Source organism: Pleurodeles waltl, chromosome 6 (genome assembly GCF_031143425.1).
Source record: "Pleurodeles waltl isolate 20211129_DDA chromosome 6, aPleWal1.hap1.20221129, whole genome shotgun sequence".
NCBI lineage: Eukaryota > Metazoa > Chordata > Amphibia > Caudata > Salamandridae > Pleurodeles > Pleurodeles waltl.
In genome coordinates this window covers 153,211,853-153,239,414 of record NC_090445.1, presented here as the reverse complement: position 1 = coordinate 153,239,414, position 27,562 = coordinate 153,211,853, and the positions used below count along the sequence as shown (strand labels likewise).

The window sequence follows — 27,562 nt, the reverse complement described above, 5'->3', positions numbered from 1 at the left end:
ATTTAAGCCCTGCAGGGAGTGCGGAGGCAAGATGTCGGTGACAGACCCACATGTAGACTGCTTGAGGTGTCTCAGCTCCGACCACGACGTGGAGAAATGTGACTCCTGTCAACGTATGAACCCAAAGGCGTTGAAGGAGCGCGAGGCGAAACTCTTTTTGGCAAAATCCAAGAAGAAGGAGAAGCGGCATCGGCGTAAATCATCATCGCCTAAGTCCCACCGGCGTCACCGTGACTCCCGGCGCCGTCGTGAATCTCGGCGCCGGTCGAGTAGGGAGCGGTCACGCTCGAGGTCACCTTCGGTTCGATGCCGAAAGACATGGGAGGTTAGTCCCACCATCACTCCTCAGCCGCAGACGCCTCCCGCATCACCGACTTCGCCTATGACTCCACCATCTGTTTTTGAAGTTCCTCAACATCAGGAGTTCGCACCTGCTTCTCAGACGCCGGGGCCGGTGCCGTTGTCACCTCGAGCTCAGGCTCCGCAGTATCCGGCTTTCCCGGCTCCAGGTGCTGACAGTGCCGCATTTTTAAATGCGATGTTTGCCATTTTCCAACAAATGGCTCCAGGTGTGGACCGGCTGGTCCTTCGGGGCCATTGGCCTTTAATATGGGTGCTCCGGCTCCTTTATGTCCGGCACCTTTCATGCCCTTCCTTCCTTTGGGAGGTGCTGGTTCGGCACCGGTTCCTTTGGTGTCGACTTCACAGCCTGCAACGCCGAGTAGATCTGCTGTTCCGGTGCCGGAGAGTTCTTCTCCTGTTCACCCTTTGCCTCGGTTGGCGCCGAAGAAGTCCACGGCACCGATAGATCCGGCGTCAGATGGATCGGAGGATCGGCGTCCGGCATCAACGTCGGCTGACGCCCTGTCGATGCCGAGGATTGAAGCCAGACTTCATTCAAGGAGGCTTGCTCTTCGCCTCCTTGAGGAGCAAGAGTATCGGAAGCAGGCCCTGGAGGAAGGGGAGATTTGAAGAACCTCTGGGAGATCTCCAGGGTTTGTATACGGCAAGTGGTTTAGACACCTCTCCAGAGTGGGACTTAACATCTCCTGGAGAATATACAGAGGAGGCTGCTTCTTTCCACTCTGTTATCAGAAAAGCAGCTGACTTTTTAGACCTTCCTTTGCCGGTGTCTGAATCTAAACCCAATATATTGACGGAGGTGTTACATCCTGCTTCGACAGTTGCAGAGCCACTTCTGCCATTTAATGAGGCTCTGCTGGACCCGATTTTAGAGATCTGGAAAAAGCCGGTGTCCGCTTCGGCTGTTAATAGAACAGTGGCACGCAGATATCATGTGGCTCCTGCGGATCCAGGCTTTTTGTCTAGGCACCCGACTCCAGAGAGCCTGGTTGTACAGGCTTCATGTTCATCTTGCACTTCCCCAGGCTCTTTTCCGGGGGTGCCTTCTGACAGGGACTCAAAAAGATGGACCTGTCTTCCAAGAAAGCGTTTTCATCTTGCAGTATGGCTCTCAAGTCTACCAATGCCACATGCATTTTGGGCAGGTACATCTACGCCCTTATGGAAGAGATAAAGTCGTCCCATTCAGAGATGTCTCAGTAGGTGTTGAGCCTTGTTTCTGATGCTCAGGCTGCGGCGACCCAAGTAATCCAGTCAGGGCTGGACACGACTGATTCTGTGGCCAGAGCTATGGGCGCTGCTGTTGTTACAAAGAGACAGGCCTGGCTTCGTTCTTCTGGATTTTCATCTGATGTTCAGTCAGCCCTGCTGGATCTTCCCTTTGATGGGGATAAACCTTTTGGATCTAAGGCAGACTCAGCCCTTGAAAGATTTAAGGAGAGGAGAGCCACAGCGAAATCGTTAGGCTTGCAAGCCTCCTCTTCTGCTTCTTCTAGACTGTTCAGAAGATTTAGGGGGTTTGGTTGTGGCTCCTCCTCCTCCTCCTCCTCCTTTCGGGCAGATTTCGGCAGCAGGCCGCCACTGCCCTCCCCTATAGGTCATACAGGGGGAGGGGTAGGGTCCGAACCAGAGGAGCCGCCCAGCAGCACTCTGCCTCTTCCTCTTCCTCTGGAGGGGTGCAGCATGGGAAGCAGCCTTAGTCATCCACCAATTCCTTAACATACCATTCCTGTAGGGGGGAGGTTAATGAACTTTCTCCACATGTGGGAGGCAATAACATCGGACTCCTGGGTCACCAGTATTGTGGGGGAAGGCTATGCCCTTCCTTTTCAGGAGTTTCCACCCCCCATCCCGCCCCACCCATCCTACTGTTCAGAAGAGCACCTCCTGTTACTAGAACAGGAGGTCCTAGTCCTCCTTTCAAAGGGTGCAGTGGAGTTGGTTCCAGAGCAGGAGAGGGGTCGGGGTTGTTACTCAAGATACTTCCTGATCCCCAAGAAGGATGGTCGGTTGAGACCAATCCTGGACCTGAGGATTTTGAATTGGTACCTCAAACAGGAAAAGTTCAAGATGCTGACCCTAGCTCAGGTGCTTTTGGCGTTGAACGAAGGAGATTGGATGGTGTCTGTCGACTTGCAGGATGCTTACTTTCATATCCCGATACTCAAGTCGCACAGGAAGTATCTCCGGTTTGTGGTGGGATCGCAGCACTATCAGTTTACGGTCCTTCCGTTTGGTCTTACTTCAGCACCTTGAGTCTTCACAAAGGTGATGGCGGTGGTTGCAGCAGAGCTCAGAAGGAAGGGGATAGCAGTATTGCCTTACCTAGACGATTGGTTGATCAAAGCCAAGTCTCCGGAGCTTGTGCTGCGTCACCTGCAGTCGACAACCCAGTTGTTGTTCGATCTGGGTTTTTCGGTGAACGTGCCCAAATCTCACCTGGAGCCCTCTCAGCGCCTCCTGTTCATAGGGGCAGTACTGGACACAACATTGAATCGTGCCTTTCCTCCGCCTCAGCGGATTCAGGACATTCAGGCGTTGGTTCCAATGTTTCAAATTGGAGCGGTCATTCCAGTCCTCAAGGTCCTTCGTCTGCTCGGTCTGTTCGCTTCTTGCATTCTGTTTGGTCACGCATGCTCGCTGGCACATGAGGGCTCTTCAGTGGTGCCTCCGGAAGCAGTGGTCTTAGCACAAAGGAGATCTTGAGGGATCGGTAAAGATCTCCAGAGACGCTGCAGTGGATCTAAGATGGTGGGTTGGGAACGGCAATCTTTCCCAAGGAAGGCCGTTCTCGCTGCCTCCCCCAGTGACCACAGTGATAACGGATGCTTCCACTCTAGGGTGGGGAGCTCATCTGGGGGACCTGGAGGTCAAAGATCATTGGTCTCCATAGAACAGATGTTTCACATAAATCTGTTGGAATTGCGGACAATATGTCTGGCTCTCAAGGCCTTCCTCCCTTCCCTCCGCGGTCAGTCGGTTCAGGTCCTAACGGACAACACTACCGCGATGTGGTATATAAACAAGCAGGGAGGAGTAGGGTCGTACCTTCTCTGCAGAGAAGCTCTGCGGCTATGGTCCTGGGCAAGGGACCATCGGATTTGCTTGGTAGCGAACCATCTGGCCAGAGTCTTGAACGTGCGTGCGGACAGTCTCAGCCGGCACTTCTCGACCGATCACAAGTGGTGTCTTCATCCAGATCTAGTCTGGCAAATCTTCCAGATGTGGGGAATCCCTCGGGTAGATCTTTTTGCCACTCGGGGAAAATACACACTGCCCATTGTTCTGAAGCCTCCAGTATCCGGTGCAAGGAGCTTTGGGGGACGCGTTTCAGATATCCTGGTTCGACCAGTTGCTTTACACGTTTCCCCCCATACTTTTGATTCCTCGGGTTCTGAGGAAAATTCGCCAAGACCGGGCTCAAGTCATCCTAATAGCTCCGGATTGGCCAAGGAGGGCATGGTATTCGGATCTTCTCCAGCTCTCTCTGTGCCCCCCGCTCCGTCTCCCTCACAGGACAGACCTCCTCTCGCAATCGCAGGGGCAGGTTTTACACCCCCACCTCCAGAGCCTGCACCTTCATGCCTGGAGATTGAATGGGGCACCCGGAGTTCCTTTTCCCTCCCACCCGAGGTAGTGGATGTTATTTTATCGGCGACACTCCACTAAATCTATCTACGCTAGCAGGTGGGCTAAATTTGTGAATTGGTGTGGAGAGAAGCAAATTGATCCCTTACGTGCCCACTTATCAGATATCTTGTCTTTTGCATTGTCCCTGGCACAGAGGGGTTGTGCAGTTGCTACAGTTAATGGCTATTTGTCGGCTCTGTCAGCCTTTCTGTGTCTTCCAGACCAGCCTTCTTTATTTAAATCTCCTTTAGTATTGAGGTTTTTAAAAGGCCTCACTAATAAATTTCTTCCCACTCCTTTCATTATGCCTCAGTGGGATTTGAACCTAGTCTTAACTATGGGCTCACCGTTTGAGCCGATGCATTCTTGCCCCATAAGGTTATTGGTGTTAAAGACTGTTTTCCTTGTTGCGATTACTTCTGCTAGAAGAGTGAGTGAGCGGCAGGCTCTTTCTGTTAAGCCCCCCGTATACATCCTTCTATGGGGATAAGGTGGTGTTGAGGACCAAGGCTGCTTTCTTGCCGAAGGTTGTTTCACCCTTCCGCATGGGTCAGTCTATTACTCTCTCCTCTTTTTATCCTCCACCTCATCTTTCGAAAGAGGAAGAAAGACTACATCGTTTGGACCCGAGAAGAGCGCTGAGCTTCTTCGTAGACAGAACGAAGGAGTTTAGATTGGAGGATCAACTCTTCATCGGGTACGTGGGAAAGAGGAGAGGAAGGGCAGTCCACAAGAGAACACTCTCCAGGTGGGTCATTCTTTGCATTAAGCTGTGTTATTCTCTGGCAAAGAAAGAACCCCCTAATGGAATAAGAGCTCATTCCACCAGAGCTAAGTCAGCCTCTTCGGCCTTGGCTAGGGGTGTTCCTGTGGTTGACATCTGCAAGGCCGCAACTTGGTCATCCCTCCACACTTTTGCAAAACATTATTGCTTGGATTCGGAGGTTAGGAGGGATGGCCATTTTGCACGGTCAGTGCTGCGGGATTTCTTGGTTTGACCATTCAGGCACCCTCCACCGAATGCGGTACTGCTTTGGGACTCTATTCAATGAGTGAGGAATCCACAGGTAGTTGTATCCATCAGAAGGAGTTACTTACCTTTGGTAACGCCTTTTCTGGTGGATACACTAGCTACCTGTGGATTCCTCATGGTCCCACCCGCCTCCCTGTTGCCTGTCTGGTCTTACCAAGTTATCCTTGGGTGAGCTCCTGTTGGTATTTTATTATTTTCATATGTATATGTGTATATATTAACATATATAAAAAAAAAAAGAATTTGTGAAGATGCTATACATAGTCTATATGTATATATTTCTGCGTATTTCCATATTTGAGCTGATGTTTTATCTATTTGATTTAATTAAATATTGTTGTATAAGTATTTGTTTCAATTGTATATATATATTTTGCTGCTATTTGCCTGTTTCTCTCAGAGGCACGTAAAAAATGTTGGTACTGACGTCGGCGAGGACCTCTTATTGCCTGTATGACATCAGACGGCATCGCGTGGGCAATTGTGATGTCCTCGTCGACGTGCAGAAGCTAGGAAGAAAATTTCTGTCGGAAGCTGGCGCAGGGGGAAAATTCAATGAGTGAGGAATCCACAGGTAGCCAGTGTATCCACCAGAAAAGGCGTTACCGAAGGTAAGTAACTCGTTCTTATCGGACACAGACATATTCAGGAGTCTGGGATCAGTTGTATTTTTAGCCTTACCAAAGGAATATGCTTGGTCCTAGTCACTGGGGCATAGAAGTAGTACTTGACTCTAAGCATTCCAGAAAGAATTGGGAGTCTGACAGGAAGTGTGATGATTCCAGACTGAGAATATAATAAACTCCACCACAGTCTAACCCAGCCTCTATATCTTATGCCCACTATGGTACTGCAAACGTTGCGGCTCTTACCTACAAGTGCTGAGAGCAGCCTGTCTTCTCTCGATACTATTATTGGACACATGCAGCCAGGCTTTCTCCCCGCTTGGAATTAGTCACTTCGGAATGGAATGACTGACACTGCAGTCGTCCAATACCAAAGTGCCTTGGTGCTCATGACAAGACATAGTCCAATCCCATGTATAGTTTTCAAATGCATTGGTAAAGCTCTGCTTTACCTGAACTGGCGTTGGGGTTGGATCTTTTCTTACTTACTGAGATAGCCTCACCCTTATACCCTGAACAGGCAGAGTTCGGTCCCAGTTAGAAGTCATAGAAGAAATAATCTGAGCACACAGACTATCAAACAAATGCAGCTGCTACATGACAGGTTACCCTCCGCTCCCCCTTTTGCCTTCTGTCTTGGCTGTGGTGCTGCTGCACCACCTGCATCACTGATGCCAGTTGATCTTCCCTACAAGCTTTAAATTCGGTAGAAGGCTGCTGCAGCCCTTCTATAGGGGCTGAGGGGCCACGCACCCTCACCTTTTTCTCAGCTAGGAGAGTGTCTGTCAGGCTGAACAAAGGTCAACCACACAGGCATTCTTCTTGTTCAAGTCGAGCAGCCAGGAGCTAGACATGTGCTTAATCTGCATGCTCCTGGTTGCCTGAACTGAACTTTGCCAGGCTGAGGATTTCCAGGCACTCTGTATGTGACATCCTCTGCCTGGAAAAGTGCCTTGAGGCCTTTCCCCTCGTGACAAGGAGAGTATTACTGATTGCCTCAGGCCTGGGTCCTTCAGTTTTAAGCCCTGAAGTGCTCGGGCCGCGTGTCAATCAGTGACACCTCATCATAGAGTGGTGTGGGAGTCAGAAGTCTCACTGACTGAATCCCACTCTGTGACGAGGGACTGCTGCATTCCCTGACCTAAGGTCAGCCAATGAAGGAAGGCAGCAGTCCCAACCCTCCTGGGACGTCAGAGGCTTCCCTCTCTACAAATAAGGTAAGTTTTATGGTTTTTTTTGTTTGTTTTATGTTGGATATGTGTATTCATGAATGTATTAGTTTTTGTGAGCCAGTGTTGTGTGTGTGTGTGTGTGAGAGAGAGAGAGAGAGAGAGAGACTCTCTCTCTCTCTCTCTCTCTATATATATATATATATATATATATATATATATATATATATATATATATATATATATATATAACCTTAGACACTCCTTCAAACATCAGGAGAACCAGGACACCTCCAATATGAAAATTCAATTTATTTCAGCACAAAATCCAACGCGTTTCGGCCACAGCCTTACTCATGGATACCACATAAATAAATTGCTTCACATATATAGCCCAAGTTAGTCATAAAAATAAAAAACAGACAAAACCTAATGACACCCACTGGAAAACACATATTTGTGGTGGCCATCTATTTCAATGTACATTAAGATATGGAGAGGTGTTAGTTTTTATTATGAATGAAATTTGTATGTTCACTCACTTAGGTTAAGAAGTCATGATGCACTGTTAGGATGAGGCCATTCATGTATAAACATCGGAAATCATATGTCATCCTCCAGGGTAGTTACTTGCAAATGTATATGCCCACTTGGGCAGTACAAGATATGATGGTAGTAATTGAGACATGGGTTTGAGTATTAAATATTTATATGGAATATTCTATGAATTATATTGGACTTCAATTAGAAAATGTATATAGATATTTTACTCAAACGTCAGGAAATGAAATATTTAATAATTTAATAATTTAATTATTTTATAAATTTGCAATTGTGTATTAGATATTTATTTATTATATTTTCTACTAATTGTTTGGAGAGTAACATCATGAGAAATAATTTTGAATAAGTCTTTTGATTTTGAAAACCTTATGGGGGATATCAATGTGATTTAATAACTATTTAAAAACTATTTAATATTTATTATAGTGTATTAAGATTGAATGTGCACTTTAAAGATGGCCACCACAAATATGTGTTTTCCAGTGGGTGTCATTAGGTTTTGTCTGTTTTTTATTTTTATGACTAACTTGGGCTATATATGTGAAGCACTTTATTTATGTGGTATCCATGAGTAAGGCTGTGGCCGAAACGCGTTGGATTTTGTGCTGAAATAAATTGAATTTTCATATTGGAGGTGTCCTGGTTCTCCTGATGTTTGAAGGAGTGTCTAAGGTTATATTGGGGTCTCTCGGAACCCATCCAGGACCGCTGTGTGGAGCACCTGCATTCCGGGACTTGGTTTCGAATTTTATATATATATATATATATATTTATACACGCATGCATAGGGGGGGACAACTTCAAACACCAACTCTTGCCTAGTGTCAAACCACTTGGATTCACTGTGGATACCAACCTCACTCTTAAGGAACACATTTCTGGGGAAGAAAAACAAAGATGGCCTCGTACCTACCCTCTCTTCTAAAGAAAGTCAAACCATTTTCTCTAGAAAGCAACTTCATAACTGTTGTTTAAGCTTGCACTCTCACATCCGTATTTATGCTAATGCTGTATGCCATGACCTATTACTCGCCACACTGTTATCATTTAGGGGCATCCTGCTTGCTACAGCACATCTCATCCAATGCTTGAAGAAATATGATCACATGACCCCCATCCAGAGGGAACTCCATTGGCTCGCGTTGCCGGCCTGCACCATCTTCAAGACCAACTACATCATTTCCAAGCACATTGTAGCCAGCACCCCTGCTTATTTTGCAAACAAGCTCACCATCTCTGGTAGTTCTCGGCACACCAGCAGCCAGGACACCATCAGACTGCAGACTAAGAAGTGTAAAAAAAGGTTTTAAAAAACAATACATGCACCCAGGATATGGAACAAAATCCCAATATCCATCAGGACCACCTCAATGCTGCTCCTTCAGGAAAAAGTTGAAGATGTGCATCACAATGTATTAACAGTCCACAACTGCACTTCCTGTCCTATTACTTATTGACACGAAGCTTGGGTTTGGCCATTTACAGTGCTCAGCTGCCGTTTGGTTAGGTTCATGCTATTGAAATACCAATCACATACATACATACATACATACATACATACATACATACATACATACATTCATTCATAAAGTCTGTACGCTTGATTGGTTCCATTGGAAAAATTATGTCCAATTCCATAGGTCTGACCTGTTTATTATGAAGCGTTACAAAAAAGCCAGCAGCATTGGCTTAAGTCTGACAATAGGCCTTTAAGGGCGCATTTTTAATACATTGTTGTCATATATATGAAGCCTCACCAGTTACTGTATAATAGAAGGCGTTTGGTGTAAGTTACCTCCACTGACGAATCTTGGGAGGAGAAGGCTAGCACTGTGTTAACCATTGTTATGTCACCGCAGGAATGAATGAATGAGTCAGTTCATAAAGCGCAAACAGCTGCCTAAGTAGGTGTCCCACCACTGAGCAGAGAGAGCAAGATCAGCTATTTCATCCTTTACCAAACCTACTGAGAGGAAAACAACCATATTTTTAACAGTTTCCTAAATCTAAATTCATCATCAAGCTCTTGCAGTGATAAGGGAAGATTATGCCATAATTTGGCTGCCAAGTAAGAAAAGGCTTTGCCCCGTTCTCTTTAATCTGAAACAACTTTGCTTTAGTAGGGCTCAAATTTCTAATAGGATTATAGTGCTGAAATCTGTCTCTCAGATATTTTGAGCCAACCTCAAGGTCTATACGATAAACCAGAGTTAAAGATTTACACTGGATGCTCTTACATACAGGCAACAAGAATAACTGACATGACCCAATATCGATCATCTCCTCAGAAACTTTGAGAACACATGCTCTGCTGCATTCTGTACCGCCTGATGTCTGAGGTTTGCTGAGCAAGGTCTTAGAAAGACATAGATAGAAACTGTTGGAGTAATCAATATGCAAAGTGATCAGGGCATGTGCAACTGTTTTCCATGCTTCCAGAGACAAGAGATCTAGAAATGTTTTGATAGTCTCTAGTAAGTCGAAACATATTTTCTGCAATTTGCTTCTAAAATATCAGATGAGGCTCTAGCCATTAATGGAATGAGCTTTGTGTCGTCCACATAAGACAGTACTTTGATCCCAAAGGTTTTAATCAACTCAGCTAAGGGTGCCATGTACACATTAAAAGGCATAGAGGTCAAAGAGAAGCCCTGATGTTACCTGATGAATTCAGGGACAAAGTGACGATTGATATCTACTTCATTAAAAGGTTTGAAAAATGTAAACACCTAGCCATCTACTCCACTACCTCCAGCCTCTGTAGTAGAAGAAGGTTGGTATAATGTATTGAATGCTGCGGAAAAATCTAAAAGAATGAGGGCAACGTTCAAACCTCTATCCAAGGTGATCTTTAGATACTCACTAACTTCTAATAGGGCAGATTCCATTCTGAATTTGGGTCTAAACCCTGACTGTGCGGAGTGCAGGAGTCCTGCCCTTTCCAAGTAATCAGTTGAGCATTCACCAGTTTTCCAACATCCTGGTAAGGAGATGTAGAAATCTGTCTCCAGATTAGCCAAAGTTTTTTTCAATAACCGTTTGATCGTAGCCTATTTCCAGAGTGATGGTGCCATCACTGTCCTCAAGCAATTATTAAACAGCAAATTAACTACAGGATTAAGAATCTCAGTAGCTTTAGTCAACACTGTAGAAGGACATGGATTCACCTGGAATCCGGCCATACATTCTCTAATCGCCTTTTCAGTTGCAAGTAGGCTGAATTCCTTACTTCTTATATTCTTGATTATTCAACTCAGAGACAAATTGCAGATTTCTAACTTTATCCTCTTTGAGCTCTTCCAGCGTTTCGACACTTGACCTCCACGGTGGAAGCTCGACCCTGGCAAGAGGGTGGATGCTTAACCCTTGCGGACCTCTACCCCAGTGAGACCTTTATAGCCTTCGAGGCGGCACAGGATACATTCAGGCTGAACCAGGGACAGTTTGTAACATATGCCAGTATATTTAATATAGCCTGAGAGATATGGCCCACTTACCCAGAGGCCCGCCCTCCTTGGTACTGTTTAGGGTACTCCTCGAATACAAGGGGGGGGGGGGGGCAAACATCTTATATCACACATATATAAGGCAATGTTTGCAGATACGCCTAGGCCTGTTCTTGCTCCCCCAGGGGACCTGTAATGCTGATTCAAACTAATACATTTTAATTACATACATCGCACATATGTCACCCCTGCCTTCCTCCATAGAATTGATCCTAGCAGGGATGACAGCTGCCAATGCTGCAGTGCGCCACCACAACCTTCCTACACTTAGCATGGCATTGTCCCACAGTACAAAGCTTTTAGGGAGGATGTGGTCCAAACTTTGAGGAGTTGGGGGGGGGGGATGAGACTCGAGCGGACCCTCATTCAATACCTTCTGGGAGATGTCAAGAGAAAAAAGGTTAAAAAAAAGAAAATGGAATGGACATTTATGCAGCCGGCCCTGGTGTTAGCCAGGCATAGGGTGGCGATTGCCTGGATGAATACGTGGGGACCCAGCCTACAGGGATGGCGTAACGACATCAAGGAATGGGAAGTGGCAGAAGATATGCGGTTACGGCAGGTTAGAAGGGATGAACACCTTGAGGAGGATATACAGACATGGCAGGAGATACACGAATTAATGAGGTTGGAGAAACTGGGCAGGATGTGTCCCTGGGTACTCGGGAATAGCGGTTGTGCAGGCTATGTTACTAGGAATAGTACTTACACCATTACAGGGATCGCAATGACTCTGTGTATGATGCACACCTCTTGTACCTTCTGAATTTGCGCTAGGGACTACTTCTGAGATGGAATGTCAAGAAGGAGTATGGGGGGGACTGGCCTATATGTGCAAATGTGTTCATGGTGCAATGTTTAGAATGTCCCGAGAGTTGGAAAAAATGAAAAATAAAGTTTTTAATTAAAAAAAACTTTATCCTCAAAGCAGTTTGACAAATTATTAGATAGATCTAGTGAAGGTTTAATATTACAGGCCTTTAGCTTTAAAAAAACGATTTGCAACTCTGAAGCTCTCTCATGACTCATTCTTAGATTTATTAATCTTCAGGGTGAAGAGGTTTGAGTGAATTGTTTTAATTGCCTTCCTATGTGATTTAAGAGCAATTTTATATGCAACTTTATCTTCTACCCTATAATTTCTTCTATATTTCCATTCTAGAATTTTGCACCTTCTCTTTTCCAGACCTAACTGCCTAGAAAACCAGGGAGCCTTATTTACTTTTCTGAGAGTGGTCTGATATACAGGAAGGGCTAGTTTACGTATGGAATTATACAACCATGAGAAAAAGCCTTGTGCGTCAGCTTCCATGTCACCTGTTCTGCAGTTTGTGATTTAAGTCTACTTCATCTGTTTGATTCCAGTTCTGTATGACATGGCCAGCGTCCATTCTTTCTTCTAAATTTCTTCGGCATCTTCCCAAATAAAATGTATTAATCAGTGGTCTGTTCAGGACAATTCCACTAATTCTTCTAATCTTACACTATGTTCTTGATTAGTGGAGAATAGATCTGATGTGTGCCCTGCTGAATATGTCGGTGCTTGAACTAATTGATTCAAATTTAAAGCAAAAATGTATTCAGGAGGGATTGAGCATTAGCATCATTCATATTTTCTCAATGAATAATAAAATCACCAAGCACTCTCGCAGTATTACATTGCACATGGGGTTGGGTAATAACTTTACCAAACTATTCAACAAAATTAGAGGAAAGTCCACAATGTCTATAAATGAACACTCCTGTAAAGGTTCGATGTGTAGTTTTGAGGACTTTCAGCTCCTGATAATCGTGCCAAAGTAAAAGCAGAACACTGAAAGATCTCATGAAAAATGATGACTAATTATCCTCCTTTTTCCCCCCACTCTGTCCAAATGTAAAATACCCCCTCAGGTACAGCATTAGCGATATCTTGAGTAGATGCTTCACTAAGCCATGTCTCAGTAATGAACATATTGTTTAGCTTAATGCCGTTAATCAAATAATTAATAATATGTGCAGAGGAGTTGTATATTGTTTTTACTTGATGATGGTTGCCTTGTTGGAAAGTTTATGTTCAGTACATTAGGCCTAAGTTGGTTATGGTGACAAGTCAATGATGTGATATTATGTTACTATAACTTTATAAAGTGCACTATAGGTTTGTTGGTGCTAGACCAGAAGTTGTGAGAAGTGGTAAAGGTTTTAGCAGGGCACAAAAAGTGGCTTAAATTCTAGCATTTGACAGATTATGTAAAGGAACACAAGATAGCTTCCTGGAGGGTAGCTTGCAGTAGAGAATTCCATAGTTTGGCCGAGCATACCAAAAATCTGCAACATCACTCATGCTTTTATTACAATTTGGAACAAGTAATAGATAGCCACTGATGGGCATAGGGGCAGCTGGGGTTCTATCCCTTGAGACAGTTCCTATTAAAAGTTGTGGGCTTTGCCCTAAAGAGTCGAAAACATTAGTTCCTTAAATTGAATGTTCTCTTTTAGAGGAAGCCAATGGAGGTGGGAGCGTAAAGAGGGTCTTAAGATAATCTAGGGGCTCTAGAAAGCAAGCAGATGGCAGTAATCTAGACAGTTTGAAGTTTGTGTAGTAGTTAGTCTAGGATCTCTAGGTAGAAGGAATTGGTGTAATCAAGGGGTAAGCCAAAAAAAGCTGAAACAGCCAGCCTTTTGCCATCCTCAGTTATGAATAGAATTGATTTCCTAAGCATTCTAAGGTGGAAAGTATAGTCTTAGAGTACAGAAGAAACGTAGCCGGACATGGATAGTTTATTGCCTAATTTAACTGTGAAGCTTTTTACCAATTTTGTTGGCAGAGGAACAGAATCCATCTCGACAGGCCAATAAGTGTGAAATCAAAGGAAGAGTTTTCATTTAAATCACGGTTTTGCTTTTCTCCACATTCTGTTTAGGTCAGTTACTATCAATGGAATTCCATGCAAATGTAATGGCTTTGCTGGAAGGCCAGCCGTGTGGTAGTATTTTCATTGTGGAGAAGTGTGGCTCAATGGTTAGAGCGGCAGACCCTGAAGCAGAGATCTGGCTCAAGACCAGGGTTCAAGTCCCGCTTCGGCAGGTCTTGGGCTCAATTCCCCTTGACCAGATAATTCTCGCCTCGGTGCCTAATCTAATTCATGGCTCCCACTCTGCAACTCTGGGCAATAGCTTGCTTAATCTCCACAACGGCCCCAACAGCGCTTGGATGCCTGGCTTCACCCTGGGGGTGCTCAGGAGTGGGCGCCTCACAGGGAAAAGCCAGGAGGGGTTCCATAGCGGTATGAGAACAGCGCCTTGAGACCCTAACGGGTGAGTAGTGCGCTATACAAGTGCTAATTTACATTTACATTTACATTGAGACGTATCAGAATGTGTATGCATTTGCATGCCTCTATTCAGAAGGGCTTTCACTAAATGGCTCAGATAAATGTTAAATAGGTAAAGGTATAGCGAAGAACCCAAAAACTCCAACATGTACTGGATGTTTTTGTGCATAAATGGGTGATAGCCTAACTGCTTGGGTTCGTTCAGTGCTAAAAGACCTAAGCTACTTTAGTGTGGTGCCGCCAACACCAGTTGATTTAGGGTGATCAAGTAGTACAAACTAGCCTACAATTTAAAGCGCATCTCGCTGGTCCAGCAGGATCAGAGCATTGATTATTCGCTGATCTAGTTTTAGGTCATCCATGATAGAAATATGGGCAGTTTACATGATGTGTGTAGTATGGAAGCTTACTTGAGACTTTTCCAATGAATTGATGTTTTGAAGGTGGTTGGAGTTGCTTGGCAATGTAGTCTTCCAGAATTTTGACATTTGTTGTCAATAATGATATGGGGCAAAAATATTTCAAGATGGAGGGATCAGACCCCTTTTTTTAAGAATTGTGTTACCATGGTATTTAAATGATTGTGGGCCACACCTTGTTTTAGTGAATTTTAGGAGAAACGTAAGAAGTTTTGAAAATAAATATATTGTGCATTGATCCGGGATCTAGAGAGGAGCGTTGTTTTACCTTCAACACTTAAGAGATGATTAAATACCTGCCTATTGTGAGGCTGTGCTGCCATCCAGGAGATCACTGATACCATTATTGGGCCATCTACCAAGAAAACTGCACCTGTAAACCATTGTCTGACCTTTCTATATAAATTGTGGCTGGCACATGTTAAAAAACTGAATTGCAAAACTGTAAATTAGATGGTTTAGAAATTGTATGATAAAAGCTTTGTTATAGCAAGAGAGACATACCATTGCTACTACTTTCAAGCCATGAGAAAGTGGTCTTCTGAAAAACAGTTTTAGAATGTAATAGCTAATATATCATATTTAGGAAACCTTAACTGTTTGGTTTCAACTATTCATCAATAACGATAATTCCAGCAACTCAGTGGATTACAATGGATTTTTTTTAAATCTGGCATAGCTTAATGTATGGCATACCTATATTGGAATTGGTAATACTGATTTTTATGTTGCCTTACTATTATTATTAATCTGATTTTAATTGTGAAATTGCTAAAGAGAGCTCAAACGTTTATAAATTGAAACGGCCTTAAGGATTGACATGTTGGAAACAGGATCATTGGTGGCCAATGTAAATTGACCTTGATAGATCTCCTCTCTCAAGAGGCATATTTTTTCACAAAACAAATGTTTAATTGCTCATGAAGTTCCTGATCAGGAATGTTCCAGTGTGTTATTTGAGACATGTCAGTCTGTTCATTTATTATTTGGAAAACTGCTTTTTGTGGTTTAGTAGCATTAGCGATTTTACTTATGTCATAACCACATTGTAGTTTCTTCTCCAGTTCCATTCTATTTGCTGTAATTTGTTTTTGGCCTCTATCAGTTCCTGGGAATCCTATGGTACTGGTTTAGTATGGTTGGTAAACATTAGACATTGCAGAAAAATGAATGGCAGCTGTTCTGAAGCTAGTTATCATAAGCTGTGCTTTGCAATTCGAGGCACAAGGGTAGAATATAGATGGTATTTTCTAAAGTTGCGATCAACTTTCTGATAATACTTTTTCTATTGTCAGACAAACTCCGTCTTTTTAGGGGCCACCCTTTCTTTTTTAGCAGGGAGAGCGTTTGATAATATGATAATGGGGTGTGTGTCTGGATAAAATGAAGAATTTTGAGTTTATTTCATTGTTAATGGGCTCATATGTTCCAATATATGGCCCTTATAACGGGTTGCATGATGACTGTTTCAAATCATGTTTAGTGAAGTTTATAAGTGTGAAAAATCTGTAGGTTTGAGAGCTGCCAAGTCTGTGTTAACCTAATAGTGGAAATGACAAACAAATGGTCACTTACTTGTAGCAGGAAGCTACTAAAGAACATACCAATTTATAATCCTCAGAAAGAAAGAAAAAAGTTCATGGGGTAATAGGTTGGTAATATTGTGATAGTGAAAAATGTTAAGGTCAATACTAGAATCAGGTTTTGAGTTTTAATGTGGTAATTGCCTGTATTACCATCAGTATGTTGTTTTTATAATAGCTATCACCCCACCTTCAACTTTGATATTTAGTCTCCTTTGTTGGAATATTGGGAACCCCTCAGACATAGCTTCGAGCATGTCAGTAGAGGGAACATTTGACAACCAAGTTTACTTAAGTAAAAGGATATTTAGCTTATCTTTTGAGGGAAATTAACTTGCGTTTTTTTTGTAGTGAATAAGTGTTTAAGCAAAATTTAGTTCATCAAAGCAAGAAGAGGTTAAAATGACACTGGAGCTTAGTGGACTCAGTGGGTTAGGGAAAACATTACTATCATTTTTCCTCATTGACTTGCACAGCAAGGGGTTAGCTGCAGGCCCTGTGCACAACCTCCTGTGGGACACCTACATCCCATGGGCTGACAGCGCTCCACAGATCCAAACCGTACGTTAGCTTTTCACATTTTTGTCTCTGGTGCTGTGGAGCCAGGGTGAGGGGTGTAGGGAAGTGTTGTCTCCCATGAGATCATGACGACCCAAAAAACATTCTTTTACATTATGGGATCCCCACAATGTTTATTTGGTATAACTACCTTTCCCCCCTTACATTGGAATTTTTGGGTATCTCTACCTTTCCCTCTTACATTGTTTTTCAATTCATGTTTTTAGGACTCTTGGACAGAGTCCTTGAGTCTGGTTATGGCGGTAGCAACATTTCACTTCATGTTGTGTCCAGCCAATCAGAGCTCCCCGTTCCACAGGAATCACCAATCACAATGCTTTATTTTTATTTCCAGATCCATGGGACTCCTGCAGGAGTCTTGCAGCACTTGAGATCTCTATTTTTGCCTTAAGTTTTTAAACACGGCTGAACAGGTTTACACCAAATCACAAAGAGCATGCCCTCACAGTAAAGATCTAGTGTTCTGCTAAATCTGTATTATTTTGTTACGCTGTTTTTTCTGTATTGTTGAAAATTTCCTATGGTAATTGCATTATAAAAAAGTATTTTGCAACATCCCCCACCCCCTCTTTTTTCAGCCCAAAACCTTTCAGGAAGAAGCTGAAGAGGATAAACATTTGCTTTGAAGAGGTTCGGGAAGATTTGTAAAACTGTGGCAAAGTTATCATCAAAGGAAAAAAATACATTTTTCCTATGGAATCTAACTTGCGTATAACTGCCAGGTCAAGTGACATTATAGGTAGGTGAAAATATCAGATAAATCATAATGTTTTAAGTGAAATAAAAAATAACCAGTTATAGTTAACTCAAGTAACTATAGCTTTTGTCCCCACCATGCAAAGTATTGTTATCAATGATATCATTTCAGATGTCATCTGGGATGTTATCAATGATGTCATAGAACATGTCCTGAGTGTTGAAATATGTGAGGTCATTAGCAGAGCATAGCCAGAGCACAAGTTGTAGTCACCTAAGTTAAGGATAACTTGTTAAGATTTTTTTTTTTTTTGTAGTTTGTTGTTACGTTTTAACTAACATTTTCATCTAACTCTAACATCATTTTAAACTTTTTTTTATGTGAATTCTTTTTTTTTTACTTAAAGTAAAATATTTCCATACCGAACCATGACATCACTAGTAAATTTCAAGGGGCTTTTAACATTATTTGAGAAATGATTACCACACCTGTGTGTATGTGTCAGTGTATGTGTTCGTTTGTGGGTAGTGTGAATACAGTGGATGTTGGCTGGATGTGTGTTTGTTCAAACGGGTGATGGGTGTTTGTGTGAGTGTGTGTGGGGGAGTGAAGGTGTTAAGTAGGGGTGTGTGTGTGTGTTTTGGGTCTTCGTGTGGATATGCATTGGTGTCTGTTCAGAGTACTGCAGTACCGCTGCACAACATTGCTAGGACAATGCTGAGGGGTGCAGTTGTATTGTGGGACTGCAAAATAAATTATCTCTATTGATTTGAGCACCTAGGGGCGTCCCTCTGTGGACCCTCCCCCTAAACAACACCCAGGGAGACAGGTTACCCTATTTTTTGTTTTTCTGACACAGGAACCAAGTTCCCCGGACCCTACAATTGCAGCTGGAACATTTCTGTTCATTTAGTGGCCAGCCAATCAGACAGCATATTTTCACCTTGTGGTTCTGCAATACTCCAAGGTAGCATTGCACAAACTTGCACCAAAAAAGCATGCTTTTTGAGTAAAGAACTAGCTTTCTGCTTAATATGGTGTGATTTCACCCTGCCGTTTTGGCTGTAGTGCTGTTCAAAAAATAACTATGGCAAAGTGTATGGGAAAGACGTGTTTTGGGACCCCCCACTTTTTCTAGATCCTGCTTGACAGATCACCACAATACTTTCCCCAAAGGAGCTGAAATGGGTGTACCATTTTTTTGGAAAGTTTTATTAAATGTATCAAACATCATCAAAATTAATAGCAATACAAAAAATCAATTTACTTTCAAAATCGGGTCCTAACTATAACTACACAGTGACAACCACCACTGTGTAATTAACATACATAACACACTTTTTGGCTTCCCTTGTTATTTGCCCCTCTTGATTGTCCTGCATGGATTTGAAGTAGAATAAGCTAAATATGCTGTCTACCAAATCTAATGCATGTGCGGGAGACTGTGCTAAAGTGATAAGCAATCATAAAATGCCTTTTCAGCTGTCAAGAAAGGTATCAGGGTCAGCTCTTTCAAGCTTTTCCAGTACCTTGTTGTAACACAGATATTTAAAAAAAAATACGGAACAGATTTACATCAAACCATGAAAATGCTTGTATTCTGAGTAAAGTTGTACATTTATGCTAAGTTTGTCTTAAATCCGTTCAGCACATTTTGCTGTAGAATAAACAAAATTCCAAATGTGAGCCAAAATGTGAAAATACATCTTTTTGACCTTCCTTCCTTAAAATTGTTCTTCACAGGCATAGAATTGTGTGAACACTGGCATACCAGAACTCAGCTGCATGTTAATTGAGCACCAGATTTTGGATGGCTCAGTCCATGGAAACTACAGACCAATCAAAAAATATTTTTGCATTGGCAAGTTGTCCTGAACCCCAGTTAGCTAGTGATGACCACCACTGTACAAGATATAGAAGCTGGAATTAACTGTATCCTTAATAATAAAAAAATAATCTATTAGAATACTCCAGTATATAATTTATTGTTGTAGAGATTATCTTCTGCCTCACAGAAATGTTTATTCAGTTGATATAATTTCTTCACTTCATCTTGGCCTGCTTTTTTACAAGCAAAAATAAAACCGAAAACTGTTGATTCACCCTAAAGAATAAACTTTTAACAACATCGTTGATTCTCCTACAGACAACACGTTTCTCTGGCTGTTAAACTTTCTCAAGGGTTGCAATGTGATGTTCACTAATAATTGCACTTTGAATTCTATGTCAGGACCGGAGGTGAGGATTATGCTCATCTTTCCATCCTTTCTTATTTCCAGTAGTTGTTTAAAGAAGAAAAAAAAATCTTTGCCATAACTACAAAACAGCAACCAATCAACAATGTATACACCTTTGGATATTCTTCTGGATCCTCTAGGTCAGAGTCACCCATAAGTCCTCCGTGGCCTTTTACCTCTCGTGGTTTGGAAGATTACCGGAAGAGATGGATAGTCCCAGGACTCACAAGATGCTGAAAGGTTACTGGCCACGGCTTGGACCGATGGGACCACAAAGCTGTACGAAGATCCCATGGGGTGTGATGTTGTCCCAATCATTAATTTTTTAGCATCCTTGCCATCCAAGGGCATGGTTTATCATACAGATAATTCTTACTGGTCAGTTATATCCACAGTTCATTTCCCAGTTCAAGGGCTCAAGGTGGGAGAACACCTGCTTGTTTTCAAGCTTCTCCGAGGGATTTGCCTTACCTTGCCACTGAAGCCTAAATATTCCAGCTTGTGGGATGTAAATGTAGTCCTGAATCTTTTTCAGTCATGGCAATAGAATGAATATCTTTCACGTAAGGAGTTGTCAGCAAAACATGCAGTGCTTTTATGTCTAATACCTTGTTGCAGGGTCTCAGATGTGAGAGCTCTGGACATCTTGAACTGAGTCTTTAGTCCACAACGAGTAATGTTTTATGTTTCCAGAAGACCCAAAACAGATTCCAGGGTGGTTTCTTACCCGGCCTTTAACAAATCCCCTAAATTATGTGTAGTCCAGCATATGAAAACATGACAGAAGACGTGTGTCCCCCAGGTGAACGTTCGCTTTTGATATCCTTTAAAAAATCTTTCAAGGTGGTCTCATCCCCATCATTGCTCACTGGGTCTGCTGGACCATGCAGGAGGCAGGCATCAGTGTATTGCTCTTTGGATCATATTCGGTCAGAGGAGCTATGGCCTCAAAAGCCTTCTCTTTAGGGGCTAGACTAGAGGATATTATTAACGTGGCTGATTGGTCCTCAGGCTCTATGTTTAAGAAGTTATACTTCAAGCCAGTGATGGATAAGGCATCTTTGGTGGCGGATAAGCTTTAAACGAGCATAATCTTTGCCTCCAGCCCTGACATAGAATGAAAAACTAGCTAACATAATGGAAAGTTTCAGTTCTGTTAAGGACACGGAGGAGGGGATTATTCCACCCTATTCATTTCATGTTTCTCTTCCCTTCCCAACATGATGAAGGCTCATTTCATACAAAAGAGTGAGTATTTTGTTCTTCTTGGATTTTTAATGAGTTTGACTACTGTTTCCTTAAAATGGATGTGATGGTCTATTAGTGCTTGTGTTAATGTTATTGGTGGTTTTTCTTGTCACAGCTGTTGATGGCATATATTTTTGGAACAACCTCTGTTGGACACTTTAGTCAGCTCAGATTTGTTTTCTTTTTCTTCAGGAAATGAATCCACTAAAGGCGAATAATGCGGATGATATTCTTCTGCTGCGTCAAGAAAGAGGAAGTGCCCGAGGAAGGGGTTGCATATATGGACGCTTTATAGACTGTTGATTGTTTTGTAGTTCTGCCCCATGGAGTTATGGGAAAGTTTGTTTTCTCCTTTAAACAACTGCTGGAGTAATAAAGGATGGAAAGATGAGCATAATCCTTGCCTCCGTGTCCTTGTTAGAATTTAAACTTCCCATTATGTTAGCTATGACATTTTGCATTTCACTGTTGATGTTACTGGCTTGTTGAATTTGCTTTCTATGTATTTGTTGGCTTATATAGTGTATTTTACTGATTACTTATTTAGTCACATTGCAGCCTTCAGAAAGCAGAATAACCCATGAAATTTGTGTTGGCTGTGAATAACTGATCGTGAAAGTTTGAATTCACTCATTTTATGTTTGCTTATGAGTAAGAGCATCAAATATTGGACTGAAGCAAGTTTAGCTGAAAAGTTATATTGAACTGTTGTCTGGTAAAACGAATACAATTATTTGGAAATAATACATTTTGGGGCATTCCTTTTGACTGTTTTGATTTTTAAGGAAATAGTCAAGTGTCTTCACTCTTGTGTAAAGTTTGTGTTGCTGGTGTGGAGAGCATTTAGTGCAGGGCCGTTTTTCCTCATTTATCCTGAATGGTTTAAACCCATATATATGTTTATGCCATAGCCATATAAATAAATGTGGCTTAATATTATGGATTATTTCTAGCCACCTCTTCCACACACTTGTCACAACAAAAAGGTCAAATCAAACGTATTACAACAGTACAGAAAAACTGACATGAGTAAAATATGCATACCGTCTCACAGTTGCATGTGGCAATTACTTTGCACAGGTAAGCAATATTCAAATAGTTATGAGACCTCTTCAGATGTGATTTTACCTTACAACTCAAATTTACCCCTTTGAATCCTGATTTTTATTAAATTCCTTTTTATAAGCAAATACACATTAAAAAATCCATGGCATAAACCATGCATACAGGTGCACGGAGTGTAATATGCTCTTTACTATCATGTTTGAGTGAGGGGAGAGAAGGGGCATCACCTCTAGTGACTTATGGCCCCTACCCATCATAATAAATAGCATATTACACTCTCATGTGTGGGTTTGTGTGTGGCAATGGTAGCACCTCTTTTGTAATGGTTATTTCTGATGGATACACCTACCTGTGGATTCCTCACCTAAAGAATCCTCCCCCTCGCGCCAGCTTTGACGGAAATTTTCTTCTAGCTCTGCATGTCGACGATGACGTCACAATTGCCAGACTCCACGCGACGCCGTATGACGTCATCCAGGCAATAAGAAGCCCTCGTCGACGTGCGGGCGTCAGTTCCCTTTTTTCTGTGCCTTCGAGTAACGTTTTTTCCTCGAGGCTAACAGGGAGCTACAGTTGCACTTCGGTGTTACTATGTCACAGCCAAGAAAATCTGGCTTTAAGCCTTGTAACCAGTGTGGGGGTCGGATGTCGGTCACTGACCCCCATGAAAATTGTTTATGGTGCCTTAGTTCCGACCATGAGGTCGAGTCATGCAGTTCGTGTCAACGCATGAACCCTCCGGCACTTAAGGAGAGAGAGGCAAAATTATTCTTAGCCCGTTCTAAGAAAAGGAAGGAAAGGCCTCATCGTAGAGAGTCTTCTTCGAAATCTTCGAAGACTCATCGTCGCCATGGGGACTCTCGGCGTCGTCACGACTCTCGGCGCCGATCAAGCAGGGGCAGGTCCAGGTCCAGATCCAGATCTCCGTCAGCTCGGCGCTGTCTGACGTTGGAGGTTAGCCCGACCATCACTCCTCCGGCTTCTCCGACTTCACCCTTGTCGGTGTTTGAAGTCAAGCCTCAACCGGAACCGGCGGCTTCTCCGGAGCAGGAGATGCCTGGTCCATCATCGGCCTCTCTGCCGGTGCCAGCTCCACAAGCTTATCCTGCTTTCCCGGCGCCGGGTACGGATCCTGCTGCATTTTAAAATGCAATGTTCAATATCTTTTCCACCATGGCACCTGGTGGAGGACATGCGGGTCCGTCAGGCCCTTTGGCTTTTAACTTGGGTGCTCCAGCTCCTTACAAGCCGACACCCTTTATGCCATTTCTGCCCTCTGGAGCCGCTTCGGCGCCGATGCCCTTGGCGTCGCCCAGGAGGCCTGTGACACCTACAATGTCTGCTACCCCGGCGCCAGTGGATTCTCCACGGATCCAGTCTACAGTTAAGTTGCCTGTGGCGCCGGAGGGTCCGGCGTCAGATGGATCCGAAGAGCGGCGCCAGCGAAGATCTTTGGTGTGGCCGATGCCTTATCGACGCCGGGACTCTAGTCCAGGCTCCGATCCAGGAGATTAGCATTACGCCTCCTGGAGGAAGAGGAATACAGCAGACAGCATTTGGAGGAATTCGAGATCTCGGAGCCTTCAGGTGATTTCCAAGGCTTGGACACAGCAAGTGGCATTGACACTTCCCCTGAATGGGATTTAGCTTCCCCAGGGGAGTATACGGAAGAAGCTGCATCTTTTCATGCGGTAATAAGGAAGGCTGCAGATTTTTTGGATCTTCCTCTTCCTGCTGCAGAGATGAAAAGAAACCTTCTGACTGAAGTGCTGCATCCGGCTTCGGTAGTGGCGGAGCCTCTCTTGCCCTTCAATGAGGCTCTCTTAGACCCTATTAAAGATATTTGGAGGAAGCCAGTGACTTCTACAGCTGTCAACAGGGCGGTTAGCGAGATGCTATCGAGCGGCTCCAGGTGACCCGGACTTTCTCTCCAAACATCCAACTCCGGAGAGTTTGGTAGTTCAGGCATCGTGCTCCTTCCGGTCAGCTCCTGGTTCGTTCCCCGGGACACCTGCGGACAGGGAGTCTAAGAAAATGGACCAAGCAGCAAAGAAGGCCTTTTCTTCATGCAGCATGGCCTTGAAATCGACCAGTGCAACTTGCATTTTGGGGCGTTACATTCATGCCCTTATGGAGGAGGCAAAGGGTCATCCTGAATTGCCACAAGAGGTGTTGCATCTATTAACGGATGCTCAGGCGGCGGCGACCCAGGTGATACAGTCTGGGCTGGACACCTCGGACTCCGTGGCAAGAGCTATGGGTACATCCATAGTGTTGAGGCGTCAGGCTTGGCTGCGTTCATCAGGTTTCTCCTTGGATGTGCAAGCTACTCTCCTGGACCTGCCTTTTGACGGAGAAAAGCTCTTTGGGACAAAAACAGATTCTGCCCTTGAGCATTTCAAAGAGAGCAGAGCCACAGCGAGGTCGTTGGGACTTCAGGCAGCCACTTCCTCTACCTTCAGATCCTATAGGAAGTTTAGAGGTTTTGGACGTGGCTCCTCCTTTCGTAGCTGGTTCCAGGCACCACAGCAATCTGCAGGATCCCTGCCTTACAGATCCTTCATGGGCAGGGGTAGAGTACGTACGAGAGGAGCCACCCAGCAGCACTCTGCCTCTTCCTCTTCCTCAGGAGGGGTGCAGCGAGGAAAGCAGCCTTAGTCTTCCACCACTCCCTGTTCACGTGTCTCCGGTAGGGGGGAGACTTGCCCAATTTCTTCACATGTGGGAGTTTATAGCATCAGACTCCTGGGTCATCGACATTGTAAAGAAGGGGTATGCTCTTCCATTTCGGGAGTTCCCTCCTCCCTTCCCTTCCCTCCCCGCCCATCCTTCTGTTCGGAAGACCATCTTCTGTTACTGCAACAGGAGGTGTTATCCCTACTGTCAAAGGGCGCAGTGGAGTTGGTCCCGGAGCAGGAGAGGGGTCAGGGCTGTTATTCAAGATACTTCCTGATCCCAAAAAAAGATGGTCGGTTGAGACCAATCTTGGACCTGAGGATTTTGAATTGGTTCCTCAAGCAGGAAAAGTTCAAGATGCTGACCCTATCACAGGTTCTTTTGGCATTGAACGAAGGAGATTGGATGGTGTCTGTCGATTTGCAGGATGCGTACTTCCATATTCCGATCCTCAAATCGCACATGAAGTATCTCCGGTTTGTGGTGGGGTCGCAGCATTATCAGTTTGCGGTCCTCCCGTTTGGTCTTACTTCAGCACCTTGAGTCTTCACAAAGGTGATGGCAGTGGTTGCGGCAGAGATCAGATGAAGAGGGATAGTGGTGTTTCCCTATCTGGACGATTGGTTGATCAAAGCCAAGACTCCAGGGCTCGTGCGGCGTCACCTGCAGTCGACAACTCAGTTGTTCGACCTGGGATTTTCGATCAATGTGCCCAAATCTCACCTGGAGCCCTCGCAACGCCTCCTGTCCTGTTCATAGGGGCAATACTGGACACAACATTGAATCTGGCCTTTCCTCCGCCCCAGCGGGTTCAGGACATTCAGGCGTTGATTTCAATGTTTCGAAATGGAGCGGTAGTTCCAGTCCTCAAGGTCCTACGTCTGCTCGGTCTTTTTGCTTCTTGCATACTGCTGGTCACTCATGCACGCTGGCACATGAGGGCTCTTCAGTGGTGCGTCCGCAGGCAGTGGTTTCAGCACAAAGGAGATCTCGAATGTTTCGATCAGGATCTCCAGAGACACTGCGGTGGATCTTCAGTGTTGGGCTGCGGTCGGCAACCTGTCGCAAGGAAGGCCGTTCTCGCTGCCTCCGCCAGGGTTGTAACGGATGCTTCCACTCTAGGGTGGGGAGCTCATCTGGGGGACCTGGAGATCAAAGGCCTTTGGTCTCCAGTAGAACAGAGGTTTCACATTAATCTGTTGGAGTTGCGGGCTGTACGTCTGGCACTCAAGGCCTTTCTCCCTTCCCTTCGCAGTCCGTCAGTCCAGGTTCTGACTGACAACACTACTGCGATGTGGTATATAAACAAGCAGGAAGGAGTGGGGTTGTATCTTCTGTGCAGAGAAGCTCTTCGACTCTGGTCCTGGCTTCAGGATCACCAGATTTGCTTGGTAGCAAGTCATTTGGCCGGGATTCTGAATGTACGTGCGAATGTTCTCAGTCGACGCATCTCGGTCAACCACGAGTGGCGTCTTCATCCGGATCTGGTTCTTTACATCTTCCAGATGTGGGGGTGTCTGAGGATAGATCTGTTTGCTACTCAGGAGAATGCGCAGTGCCCATTGTTTTGCAGCCTCCAGTATCCGGTGCAAGGAGCTTTGGGGGATGCGTTTCTGATGTCCTGGAAGGGTCAGTTGCTTTACACGTTTCCTCCCGTACCCCTAATTCCTCAAGTTCTGAGGAAGATCTGACAAGACTGGGCTCTGGTCATCTTGATAGCCCCGGATTGGCAGAGAAGGGTGTGGTATTCGGACCTTCTCCAACTCTCTCTGTGCCCTCCGCTCCGTCTCCCTTACAGGGTAGACCTCCTCTCGCAGTCACAGGGGCAGATTCTACACCCCCACCTCCAGAGTCTGCACCTTCATGCCTGGAGATTGAACGGGCAATCTGAGTGCTTTTTCTCTCCCGCCGAAGTGGTGAATGTTATTTTATCGGCCAGGCGACACTCCACCAAATCGATCTATGCAAGTAGGTGGGCTAGATTTGTATGTTGGTGTGGAGAGAACCAAATTAATCCCTTAAAAGCTCGCTTGTCTGACATATTATTATTTGCTCTTTCCTTGGCACAGAAGGGCTGTGCAGTTGCCACAGTTAAGGGCTATTTATCAGCACTGTCGGCCTTTCTGTACCTCCCAGATCAACCCTCCATGTTTAAATCTCCACTTGTTTTGAGGTTCGTTAAAGGTCTCACTAATAGGTTTCCGCTCACTCAGTTTGTTATGCCACAGTGGGATCTTAACTTGGTATTAACATTTCTAATGGGATCGCCATTTGAGCCAATGCACTCTTGTTCTTTGCGTTTGCTGGTCTTTAAGACTGCATTTCTGGTAGCCATAACATCGGCCAGAAGAGTGAGTGACCTTCAGGCTCTTAGTGTAGAGTCTCCATACCTTTCCTTCTTTAGAGACAAAGTGGTGTTAAGGACCAAGGCGGCTTTCCTCCCGAAGGTTGTTACACCCTTTCACTTGGGGCAGTCTATTACTCTCTTTTCCTTTTACCGTCCGCCTCATCCATCCAAGGAGGAAGAGAGGCTCCACTGACTGGATCCACGAAGAGCATTGAGCTTCTTTGTCGACAGGACGAGGGAGTTCAGGCAAGATGATCAGCTCTTCGTTGGATATGTGGGGAAGAGGAAAGGCAGAGCATTCCACAAGAGAACGCTATCCAGGTGGGTCATTCTCTGTATCAAACTTTGTTATTCCTTAGCGAAAAAGAACCACCTGTGGGGCTTCGTGCTCATTCCACCAGAGCTAAGGCTGCTTCTTCAGCTTTAGCTAGGGGTGTTCCTGTGGTTGACATCTGCAAGGCGACAACTTGGGCATCCCTCCATACTTTTGTCAAACATTATTG

The 27,562-nt window shown here is 44.3% G+C and overlaps 1 long non-coding RNA gene across 1 annotated transcript in view; it reads left to right on the top strand.

The window, feature by feature from the left end:
- LOC138301887 (uncharacterized) overlaps positions 1–21,368 on the top strand; it is a 59,939-nt gene extending 38,571 nt beyond the window's left edge. The window contains exons 2-3 of the long non-coding RNA XR_011205141.1: positions 17,368–17,528; positions 21,164–21,368. This is a non-coding gene — a long non-coding RNA (uncharacterized lncRNA). The remainder of the gene's footprint in view (positions 1–17,367; positions 17,529–21,163) is intronic.
- The last annotated feature ends 6,194 nt before the right edge of the window (positions 21,369–27,562 follow it).